General features: G+C 41.8%; 1 protein-coding gene across 1 annotated transcript in view; it reads left to right on the forward strand.

The window, feature by feature from the left end:
• DSCAM (DS cell adhesion molecule) overlaps positions 1–12,859 on the forward strand; it is a 632,908-nt gene that overhangs the window by 259,519 nt on the left and 360,530 nt on the right. The window lies entirely within an intron of this gene.

The following is a 12,859-nucleotide window of genomic DNA, read 5'->3' on the forward strand; positions in this document are numbered from 1 at the left end:
TTGTAAGCTCTACAGGACAGGGATGATCTCTTGCTTTGTTTATGAATAGTGCTAGTACAGTGGGGTCCTGATCTTGGTTGGGGCTTTTCCTGTAATACAAATAACAGCTCCCCTGTACTGGTCACAATTTGTTTATATCCCCAAGTTACACCTGATTGATATGTACTAGGTGGTTATGTCTTTTATCCATGTCAGCCTCGTCTGAGAAGCGAGAGGAGGGTGCCGTTTGGATGCTAATAGGTATGCAGATAGTGCCGACTGGAGAGACTCTCCTGCAATAAGGGTGGTGGTGGGGAAACGATGTATATGGTAGCCCTGCTCAAGGGGAGTAGTGTTCTCTTCTTTCGAAGTATGAACAGCCCGACGTTCCAAAGGGGGGAAAGTTTCATGAAAGATTCACGAGCATTAATTTGTTAGATAATCTCACATTACTGCCATGCTTGACATCTTTTTAATGGAGGCAGTCAATAAAAAAGGGAAAAGCAGAGCTTTCTTTGCACACATGAACAGACACAAAGCTGGATTCTCAACTGGCGCTGGAGTGATGAGAGCAATCCCCAAAGAATGTTTCCTCCAGACCAGGCCTTGAATATTTAATAATGGTGAATTACCAGAACCCTTCAACCATAATGAAGGAATAAGCAAGCAATTAGAGCAAACTCCAAATCCCTAGCCTTAAAAAAAGAAAAAGAAAAAAATCCCAGCTTTGTAACTCACTATGTTCAAATTTCTTTCCTTTCTGGTTTTTGTTCTCCCATTTATTTGAAACCAATGCTGAGAAAGAGGTCTTCTGCCATCCCTTTAAAAAAAAAAAAAGAAGAAACAACCATGCTATCATCTTCTGTAGTAATATTCCCAGACACCACCACTTATTGAAGTGCTATTGTGTTTTGCATCATTACTGTAGCATTTTTAAGAGGGATTCTACAAAGCACTTTGGAAACCAAGATAAATCAGTCTGTAATAAGCACAATTTTTAATACCACCAATGTGTCAATAAGGCACCTTGTACCATATATAAAGCACTAGTGTCACACTACTGCAGGGCAAGAGAAACCATTATCCATTGGTATGCTTTAGGTTTGTTAAGCAGAAGAGTCTTATAAATCTGGTAAAGATGCTAAGGAAAAGGTATTGATTATTACAATTATAGCAACAAACTCTTTTAGACAATAGCTACTCCACATTTCTGAAATCCTTAGTAATGGTACATACTGGGCACCACCATGTTTTTTGCACCATTTCAGGAAGTAATTGCACCTGAATGTGTCTGATTCAGAGAATGATGTTGCACAGTCAGAATCAGACACGATATTTTGCCCCCCCTTTACCTCTCATTCACTCTCTAAAAATATTAATTGCATCATTTTCATAAACCAATACATATACCAACACAGCACATATTAATATATTTGTTAAAAATTCCACATTAAATACAGTAGATTATATTTGGGGGGGCAATACTAAATTGGGGCCCCCTTGAGTTGCTTGAAGCTCTAAACAATTGTTTAGTCTGCTTATGCCTAGTGTGACCATTGGTCAGAACTTCATGGTTTTAGGACTTATATATATTTTGTGTGTGTATACATATAAATATATGGATAAGGTATGGAAAATAAACTCTCCTATCTTGTAGATGACACGAAAATGCGAATCAGAGAAAAGAATGAGAAACAGTGCAACCAGACTGAAGAGGATTTGGATTATTTAGGTAATTAGGTCAGCAGATGGCAAATGCAGTTCAATATAGAAATATGTAAAACAATAGTGTGGGAAGAAGAAACCAATCACCCTAGCACACAAATCAGGAAAGAATTAATTGGTTATTGAGGAAAAGTCACTAAAATCATCAGGACTATGTACAGAGCAATAGTGAAAAATGCTAAATACATTGCTAAGTTGTACTGGCAAAGGGATGGAATACAAAACCAAAAATAAGCAATTTGGTTACTGTGACGTTGCACCCCATAATGCTTTATAGAAATATGCTTATATAGTTATGACATAACTGGGATATGTTTTATGCTAGATATGCCATGTAACATATCTTTGCAAAGGTTATGTTCTTCTGCATGTATTCATCCTATTCAAATGTATGTATCATTTTTATATCTGAAATTATGAGAGTTGGCTCTCTGCTTGTATTTAAAGTGTTTACTGTAGAAAGCACCTAAGGCAAATTTGATCAACATAGTGTCAGGGGGGTTATTCAAGTAAATGAAAGTACTTGGAGAACAATGAACCTTGATAGACACCAATCCACATCTGAACATTCCTGTAGAGAACTAAGTCATGCATGGACATGTGACTTGCCCATGTGACTCCAAAGCTCCTTCTTGTAGAGGGGATTCTACGCAGGGGGAGGGAGGGGTTTTATACCCAAAGGAGAAACTATATAAGGCCTTGGGAGACCCCTCCATTTTGTCTTCAGCTGACTCAAGAGGTAGCCTCTCTACCCCCAAAGGATACCTGGAAAGAAACTGGAACAAAGGACAGTAACCACAGGGGTGTGAGCGATTGCTGGACCTAGACTAGAAGGAGGCTAGTCTGTAAAAGAGACTTATTGGAACATCTCTGAGGGTGGAATTTATCTGTAATCACTTTCTTACTATATTAGATTTAGACTTGCGTGTTTTATTTTATTTTGTTTGGTAATTTACTTTGTTCTGTCTGTTATTACTTGGAATCACTTAAATCCTACTTTTTGTATTTAAGAAAATCACTTTTTACTTATTAATTAACCCAGAGTATGTATTAATACCTGTGGGGGAGGGGCAAATAACTGTGCATATCTCTCTATCAGTGTTATAGAGGGCAAACAATTTATGAGATTATCCTGTATAAACTTTATACAGGGTAAAACAGATTTATTTGGAGTTTGGACCCCACTGGGAGCTAGGCATCTGAGTGTTGGAGACAGGAACACTTCTTAAGCTGTTTTCAATTAAGCCTGCAGTTTGTGGAATGTAGTTCAGACCTGGGTCTGTGTTTGTAGCAGGCTAGCGTGTCTGGCTCGAACCAGGCAGACTGCTGAAGTCCCAAGCTGCCAGAGAAAACGGGCTCAGAGGTAGTCTCAGCACATCAGTTAGCAGTTCACAAAGGGGGTTTTTGTGATCCAACCCGTCATAATTACTTTTTGAGAGAGACTCCAGCCTATCATGCAATGTGTGTTTGTGGATATTAGTTCCTTAGTATTACATGTGGGCTTGGAAATAGGAATCAAAATCAAAGCCCTTACATATATAATGCTTGAGACAACACTGTTCATGAAGAAGTGTCACACTATGAGATGTGGCTGACAAGATGACATGGACTTGTACAAGAGATTTGTTGGTCCCCATTTGGTATTCTGTACGTATTATTATTCATAGGAAGGGTGTTATCACCTTGGAGAAAGCCGACAATGCAAGATGACAATATCAATAACACCTGATTTTAAGGCACAAGAAAATACTGTTGAGTCTATCCTCTGTGGCTGAAATGAGACTTTGAGATAACCTTGTTGAGATATTCAAAATTATAGCCGTCAGTTAAGGCACTTTTGTTTTTCACATTGACAAGGGGTGAAAAAACTTCATCTGCAAATTAGAAGCAGAGTGAATTGAGAGTAACACAACACGATAATACTTATGAATTTGCATAACAGTATGGGCCACATTCTCTGTTGGTGTACATTGATGCATCTACAGGGAAGTTGGTGGAGCCGTGCCTGTTTACACAGTACAGAGTTCAGCACTATATATTCAAAGTACTGTACAAACATTAATTAATAAACCCACCTGCCTCACAGTTTGTTGTTTTGTAAGGATTATTATCTCCATTTTACAGAAGAGGAAATTAAGATAGGGTAATGAAGTGACTTGTCCAAGGCCACATAGCAAGTCATTGGCAGAACCAGCATTAAAATTCAGGACCTCTTGATATCGAGTCCTGCACACATTCCTCCAAACCATACCGCCTTTCAGCAGATAATTGCTACATATAGGCCCGCCGACAGCAATTCTGGGCCCCAGGGCAGAACAATCAATGCCCCCCCTTGAAAGGGATGGCTGAGGTTTATGACAGTAGTTTTTATCCTATTGACAACACATTAGAACCCACTATCTGTAAGTTGTGACATTGCTTGACCTAGTAAACATTTTTTTCCAGTTACAGCACCAGTATTAAACAAATTGTGAGCCTAAATATAAGATGTAGAATTTGTTATTTTGAATTATTTATTTAATATAAATAAATACACTATGGAATGAAATTAATTAAAATGTAAGACATTTAAAGAAGCACAGAGGAAGAAAACACCTAAAGTATCAAGTAGGCTAATTAAACACCTAATCGTAATTCATGCGTAATCTAACGACAAGGAAAAAATGGATAGACAAGATGAAACTGAATATAACCAACAAAGTTAAAATGTACAATAGAATACTTGCACTGCTGGTGCTGAGGGACATTAACACCCAGAGCAATGAGGAGACGGCAGGCATGGCACGCCACACCTACCTGGAGATATTCGAGGAGGTGGCCAGGGGCAAAAGCAGAGGGAAAACCCGCACCTCATTCCTTGGCAGAATGGTGGAGGTAGCCTGTCATTCTGTGCTTGTGATAGCAGCTCATCAGCCAGTGCTCGTGGCAGTGAAGAGGGGGCTATCCCCAGCTGCCTCTCAGCAGCTCGATTGAGTGGCTGAACTTGCTGGCTTGTGTTTGGTGAGGAGCTGCAGTCCTGGGGGAGGAAATCTGGTAGCGCAGAGGGAGCTTGTTCCTCTTTCAAATCTCCCTGTCCTCAGCCCTGCAACTGGAGAGCCAGCACAGCAGGCACAGCGGCTCCCAAGCAGCCCGAGGCGGCAGCATGCTCCATGGTTCCCAGGCTGCTGTTGCTGACTCTCTGCCAGACCAGCAGGGTGCAGCAGTGCTCTGGCAAACTGTTACCGTCATGAGGGACGATGCTCTGTATAGAGCAGCAGCAGCATCTGGAAACCAGATTTCTTTTTTTAATCTTAATTTTTATTAAAAAAATACATATCTATCCCATCCACCTGGGCCCTTGTAAATCGCAGGGCCCCTGGGCAATTGACCCCTTTGCGCCCCCCCCCCCCCCCGCATCTGCATGTAATGTATTATTGGAAACCACCTTTGGATATTCCCATTCCCACATGCTGTCATATTATCTCTTTGTGTTTGAGAGAAACTTCAGTACAGTGAAATTTGGAGATCTCACAGAATATATTCCTTCTACTGAGATGGCTTTTAATCGTTATCTGCCATTCTTCCAAAACAATATTCCATCCTCAGAATGCTTGGGGTTTTTTTCTCTTTAGGGCTGCCTTCCTCCGGCGGCAGAAGATGTCTCACTAGAAAATAACTCATGTTGACTGCAGCCTCTGGACAACGAAATTTGCTATGATTACAAATATTGTTTTCTACATGGATGGGCATTATGATTTCTAATTCAATCTGAAAAACATCTACAGTAATTCACTAAATCTAGATTTCAACAGCCTTTATCTAAAGAATCTCAAATAAGGATGAACATAAACTCCATTTATGATGTATCTTTAACATCAGTGTTTCAGGTGAAGTTGCATTTCCTGGCATAGAACCCAGCAAAGAAACATGGAAGAAGTGGGGTCCTGCAGGGATCTGTCTTGGGTCTGGTTTTATTCCATGTCTTCAAAAATGATTTAGATAATGGCATAGAGCAGTGATGAGCAATCTGCGACCCATGGGCCACACGTGGCCCATCAGGATAATCCACTGGTGGGCCACCAGACAGTTTGCTTACGTTTGCACGTCCGCCCGCAGCTCCCAGTGGCTGCAGTTTGCCACTCGCAGCCAATGGGAGCTGCGGGAAGCATTGGCCAACATGTCCCTCCGGCCTGTGCCACTTCCCACACCTCCCATTGGCCGGTAACGGCGAACAGTGGCCACTGGGAGCTGCAGGCAGCCGTGCAAATGTAAACAAACTGTCTGTAGGCCTGCAGATGCCCACCACTGTCTTAGAGAATACACTGATAAAGTTTGTGGACAATGCCACGCTGGGAGGGGTTGCAAGTGCTTTGGAGGACAGGACTAGAATTCAAATTAGACAGGATTAGAATTCAAATTATCTTGACAAACTGGAGAAATGGTCTGAAATAAATAAGTTGAAATGCAATAAGGACAAATGCAAAGTACTACACTTAGGAAGGATTAATCAATTGCACAGATACAAAATGGGAAATGTCTTCCTAGGAAGGAGAACTGCAGAAAATGATCTGAGGGTTTCAGTGGATCACAAATTAAATGTAAGACTGTTGCAAAAAAAAGGGAACATAATTTTGGGATGTTTAGCAGGATTGTTTTAAGGAAGACACAAGAAGTAATTCTACTCTACTCTGCGCTGATTAGTCCTCAACTGGAGTATTGTGTCCAGTTCTGGATGCCACATTTCAGGAAAGATGTGGACAAACTGGAGAGAGTCCAGAAAAGAGCAACAAAAATGATTAAATGTGTAGAAAACAACACCTTCAAGGAAAGACTGTGGGAAAATGAGTTTGTTTTAGTCTGGAGAAGAAAAGAAAAAACTGGGGGTGGGGGGTGACAGGACATAACAGTCTTCAAGTACATAAAAGGTTGTTATAAAGAAGAGGGTGATAAACTGTTCTCCTTAGCACTGTGGACAGGACAAAAAGTAATGGATTTAAATTGCAATAAGGGAGGCTTAGGTTGGACATGAGGAAAAACTTCCTAACTGTAAAGGTAGTTAAGCAGTGGAACAAATTGCCTAGGGAGGTTGTGGAATCTCTGTCATTGGAGGTTTTTAAGAACAGGTTAGACAAAAATCTGTCATTGATGGTCTAGATCAGTGGTTCCCAAACTTGTTCCGCCGCTTGCGCAGGGAAAGCCCCTGGCGGGCTGGGCCGGTTTGTTTACCTGCCACGTCCGCAGGTTTGGCTGATCGCGGCTCCCAGTGGCCGCGGTTCACTGCTCCAAGCCCATAGGAGCTGCTGGAAGCGGCAACCAGTACGTCCCTCGGCCCGCGCCGCTTCCAGCAGCAGTGAACCGCGGCCACTGGGAGCTGTGATCGGCCGAACCTGCAGACGCGGCAGGTAAACAAAATGGCCCGGCCTGCCAGGGGCTTTCCCTGCACAAGAGGCAGAACAAGTTTTGGAACCACTGGTCTAGATAATTCTTAGTCCTCCCTCACTGCAAGGGGCTGGAGTAGATGACCTATGAAGATCCCTTCCACACCAGAATTTCTATGATTTCTATGGAAGATGTGAATTCAAATTAGTTCTCACCTCTCTCTAAGCTTTCCTAGGAAAGCAGCAAATTTACTTGTGTTTTGGATGTCCCAAAGCTTATACATCATTTTTTAGAACTAATCCATTTCAGTTAGGCCAGAGATCGGCAACCTTTGGCACACGGCCCGTCAGGGAAATCTGGTGGCGGGTCGGGACGGTTTGTTTACCTGCAGCATCCACAGGTTCAGTCAATCGCAGCTCCCACTGGTCGCGGTTCGCCGTCCCAGGCCAATGGCGGCTGCGGGAAGCGGCATGGGATGACGGGTGTGCTGGCCGTTGCTTTCCACAGCCCCCATTGGCCTGGAATGGTGAACCACAGCCAGTGGGAGCTGCAATTGGCCGAACCTACGGATGCTGTGGGTCAACAAACCGTTCAGGCCTGCCAATGGATTTCCCTGATGGGCCGCATGCCAAAGGTTGCCAATCCCTGAGTTAGGCCAATCCCTTAGTTAAGAGCTTGGATCCTTCTAGTACCCTACATAAAACAGAATCCTTTTAAACTAGGTATTTTTTTCTCCATCTTTTTGATGTGTCAAAAGTTTCTAACTATTCAAACTATAATTATCATTTTATGCTTGAAATTTTATGTTTGCAATATTTAATTAGGCATCATCTGAAATTCCCCAAAAACTATTAATACTTGACATGTTTTTTATTATATGGTATTATGTAAAACCAGAGAAGTTGACATTTTTGCTTCTTCATGTGTACATAGATTTTAAGGAACAATCTGTTTCTCTTAATCTAGACTTTCATCCTTTCCTCTTAGATAAATAGAAGACTGTATTAAAGTCAATTGTTGGAAAGTCATTTGGTTTCAGCACTGTAGTAATGAATTTGGTTCCTCTCCTCTGTGATCTGCCTCAGTTTTATATCACAATATCTTGGTTATTTCAACTTGATTTTGCAATATTATTTTGTCAGAAATGATAATCCATCTAACATTGGTTTGTTCAGAGTTCTGAATCTCTCCTTTGATGATTATAATAGAATAATAGACCAAATAACTCGATCATGTAACCAACAACTCTTCCCATGTAAGTGCTGTCAGTTCGTTTGCAGTATGTTGAGATATTTTGCATGTTTTACTCTTTTTACCATTTACTGTTAGAGATGGAAATACTACCAATATTTCTCCTTTATGCCTTCTCTTACATTCCTTTGCACCTTTCTTCAAAGTATCAATGAGTAGTAGCTACAAGAACAGGCAAGAATCCCAGTAATCAGACGTTGCTACTGTTGGCAACAGCTCTGGCAGCATATGCCCACTTTGTAAAACAAAGCCATTTGTAAATCCATAAACTGAGAAGGAAAACACTCTTGCTTAACACGTTAACATAAAAAAATCCTATTATTAATTCAATTCCCTGTCAGTTTGGGGCCCCAGTATTTAGACTGAAGAGATGTAAGAGACATGATAACTTGCATTCCAATCATTAATGCTGCAGAACCATTTTTCTAATTTTAATTCATTTGAAAGAAGTTTAGTGCCATGGTCCAGTAGCTAGAGTACTAGACTGAAACCTAGGTACCCGTGATTCTGTTACTGCCTCTGCTAATGACCTACTGCAGGGATCAGCAACCTTTGGCCCATGGCCTGCCAGGGTAAGGCCCCTAGTGGGCCGGGCCAGTTTGTTTACCTGCTGCAGCCACAGGTTTGGCCGATTCAGCTCCCACTGGCCTCGGTTCACCGCTCCAGGCCAAAGCTGCGATCAGCCGAACCTGCGGACGTAGCAGGTAAGCAGGCTTACCCTGGCGGGCCGGGTGCCAAAGGTTGCCGATCCCTGACCTACTGTGAGATCTTGGGCAAGTCACTTCAGCTCTTAGTGCCTCTTTCTTCTCCCTCTCTTTGTCTATCTTGTCTATTTACATTGTAAAATCTTTGCAGAAGATAGTGGCTCATGCTATGTGTTTCTACAGCATGTACTACAATGGGGCCCTAATTTTGGTTGGGACCTCTAGATACCATCATAATACAAATAATAATTAGTAATCATGTTTGTTTCCTAATCCATCATTTTTAATATTTCAAAATTTAAGCATAATTGTAATTTTTTAACTCCTGATCCATGACACTGTGTTAGGCAAATCCAAATTTATATGTAACATTTACTTGTTATAGGCAAAAGAAGTAGATTACTTCTTGCAGCAATAATTAACCATGTAATTTTATTGGCTAGGGTGAAATCCTGGCCCTAGTGAAGTCCATGACGTTTCCCATTGACTTCAGGGGGACTAGGATTTCACTGTTATGATCTAGTACCTGAATCTCTAAATGGAAAACATGGATAGACAGTTTTTTTCTGGAAATAGCAAATATGTGACACTCATCTACCCATGTATAATACACTAAAGTATGACAATATTCTTTTGCTGAGTTCCCAGAAGTCACCTACTACAGGACAGGCCTAACAAAGAAAATAACAGAACGCCACTAGCCGTCACCTTCAGCCCCCAACTAAAACCCCTCCAACGCATTATTAAGGATCTACAACCTATCCTGAAGGATGACCCAACACTCTCACAAATCCTGGGAGACAGGCCAGTTCTTGCCTACAGATAGCCTCCCAACCTGAAGCAAATACTCACCAGCAACCACATACCACACAACAGAACCACTAACCCAGGAACCTGTCCTTGCAACAAAGCCCGTTGCCAACTGTGCCCACATATCTATTCAGGGGACACCATCACAGGGCCTAATAACATCAGCCACACTATCAGAGGCTCGTTCACCTGCACATCCACCAATGTGATATATGCCATCATGTGCCAGCAATGCCCCTCTGCCATGTACGTTGGTCAAACTGGACAGTCTCTACGTAAAAGAATAAATGGACACAAATCAGATGTCAAGAATTATAACGTTCATAAACCAGTCGGAGAACACTTCAGTCTTTCTGGTCACGCGATTACAGACATGAAAGTTGCAATTCTTCAACAAAAAAACTTCAAATCCAGACTCCAGCGAGAAACTGTTGAATTGGAATTCATTTGCAAATTGGATACAATTAACTTAGGCTTGAATAGAGACTGGGAGTGGCTAAGTCATTATGCAAGGTAACCTATTTCCCCTTGTTTTTTCCTAACTCTCCCGCCTCTCCCCCCCGACGTTCTTCTTAAACCCTGGATTTGAGCTGGAACTGGCCCACCTTGATTATCATACACATTGTAAGGAGAGTGGTCACTTTAGATAAGTGATTGCCAGGAGGAGAGTGGGGTGGGGGGAGGTATTTTTTCATGCTTTGTGTGTATAAAAGATCTTCTACACTTTCCACAGTATGCATCCGATGAAGTGAGCTGTAGCTCACGAAAGCTCATGCTCAAATAAATTGGTTAGTCTCTCAGGTGCCACAAGTACTCCTTTTCTTTTTGCGAATACAGACTAACACGGCTGTTACTCTGAAACTGTTTTTTTTAAGTTTTTTTAATGAATTTTTGCATAAAATGAAGATTTTGTTGAGTTCAAACATCTTCCCTTCTTAGATTTTGAAAAAAATTGAAATGAAGCTTTAATTTAGAATTTTCATTTTTCCACAACTGGTAAGTAAAAAAGTGAGAGTAAGTGGGGTTTCCCCAACTGTCATAAATATAAAGGGACGGGTAACCATCTTTCTGTGCACAGAACTACAAAATCCCTCCTGGCCAGAGGCAAAACCCTTTCACCTGTAAAGGGTTAAGAAGCTAAGATAACCTCACTGGCACCTGACCAAAATGACCAATGAGGAGACAAGTTACTTTCAAAGCTGGAGGATGGGGGGGGGGAACAAAGGGTCCTCTCTGTCTGTGTGATGCTTTTGCCGGGACCAGGTCAGGAATGTTCTTCAGAACTTCTGTTAAGTTAGTAAGTAATCTAGCTAGAAATGCGTTAGATTTTCTTTTGTTCAATGGCTGGTAAAACAGCTGTGCTGAAGGGAATGTATATTCCTGTTTTTGTGTCTTTTTGTAACTTAAGGTTTTGCCTAGAGGGATTCTCTTTGTTTTGAATCTGATTACCCTGTAAGGTAGTTACCATCCTGATTTTACAGAGGTGATTCTTTTACTTTTTCTTTAATTAAAATTCTTCTTTTAAGAGCTTGATTGATTTTTCATTGTTCTTAAGAGCCAACGGTTTGGGTCTGTGTTCACCTATGCAAATTGGTGAGGATTTTTATCAAGCCTTCCCCAGGAAAGGGGGTGTAGGGCTTTGGGGGGATATTTTGGGGGGAAGACGTCTCCAAGTGGGCTCTTTCCCTGTTCTTTGTTTAACACGCTTGGTGGTGGCAGCATAGGGTTCAAGGACAAGGCAAAGTTTGTACCTTGAGGAAGTTTTTAACCTAAGCTGGTAAGAATAAGCTTAGGGGGTCTTTCATGCAGATCCCCAGATCTGTACCCTAGAGTTCAGAGTGGGGAAGGAACCTTGACACGGTGGCAGAGTGGTGGGATCAATCTGAGATTTTTTTGGGATCATTTTGAACCAGAAGCACAGTATCATTTTAAAAGGACTTTTTTTTTTCCTTTGGGCTGCTTGAAAGCAGGTTTTTAGCTGAAAGCAGCTAGAGGTTTTTTTTTGTCTCTGCCTGGGGCCCAGAGCAGCAGGCATAAAAAAGGGATTGTTCTTTTTGAGCTGGAGTTTTCTCTACCTAAAGGCAGGGTAGTTAACCTCCTGCAGGAAAATTCATAAGTTTTTCAAAGATCTGAAGAGGTGTTGTTTTTTTTTAGCTAAGAGCAACTGGAGGGGTTTTCTATCTATTTGCCTGGAGACAAAGGTGTTAGTTTTTTTTAAAAGGATTTTTCTGTAGGTTGAGAATAGCTATCAGAGAACACAGGTATCATATTACAGCAGAGCAAAATTTTACAAGCCAAGTTTTTGTTGTTTTTTTAACTCTCGGGTGTAAAGTTAGTTTAAAAGAGAGAGGCTAAGATGACAGAATCCAAGAGGGAAAAAGCCAAAGAGGCTGCCCACAGGAGAGCTATGGACTTAAAGGAAAAAAAACTGGAGGAAAAGGAGAAAGAGAGGAAGCATGCTGAGGAGGAAAAGGAAAAAGAGAGGAAGCATGCACTGGAGATGGAGAAGTCAAAGGCTCAGCAGAATATACCAACAAATCCTAGCAATCCTTCTCCAGGTACTGCTTCACATCCCAGGAAGTTCCCCACCTACAAGGCAGGCAATGATACCGAGGCCTTCTTAGAAAACTTCGAAAGGGCCTGCCTTGGGTACAGCATCTCTACAGACCAGTACATGGTAGAGCTGAGGCCGCAGCTCAGTGGACCCTTAGCTGAGGTGGCACCTAAAATGCCTAAGGAACACATGAACAAGTATGAACTGTTTAAAACCAAGGCGAGAGTCAGAATGGGGCTAACACCCGAGCATTCCCGTCGGCGGTTCGGAGCCCTAAGGTGGAAACCAGACATGTCATTTACCCGACATGCCTACCACATTGTGAAACACTGGGATACCTGGATATCAGGAGCAAATGTTAAATCTCCAGAAGAGTTGCCCTTTCTAATGCAAATGGAGCAGTTCTTAGAGGGTGTTCCTGAGGAAATAGAAAGATACATCCTAGATAGGAAGCCCACAACTGTAATCGAGGCGGGGG

This window comes from Lepidochelys kempii, chromosome 1, assembly GCF_965140265.1.
Source record: "Lepidochelys kempii isolate rLepKem1 chromosome 1, rLepKem1.hap2, whole genome shotgun sequence".
In the NCBI taxonomy this organism is placed as follows: domain Eukaryota; kingdom Metazoa; phylum Chordata; order Testudines; family Cheloniidae; genus Lepidochelys; species Lepidochelys kempii.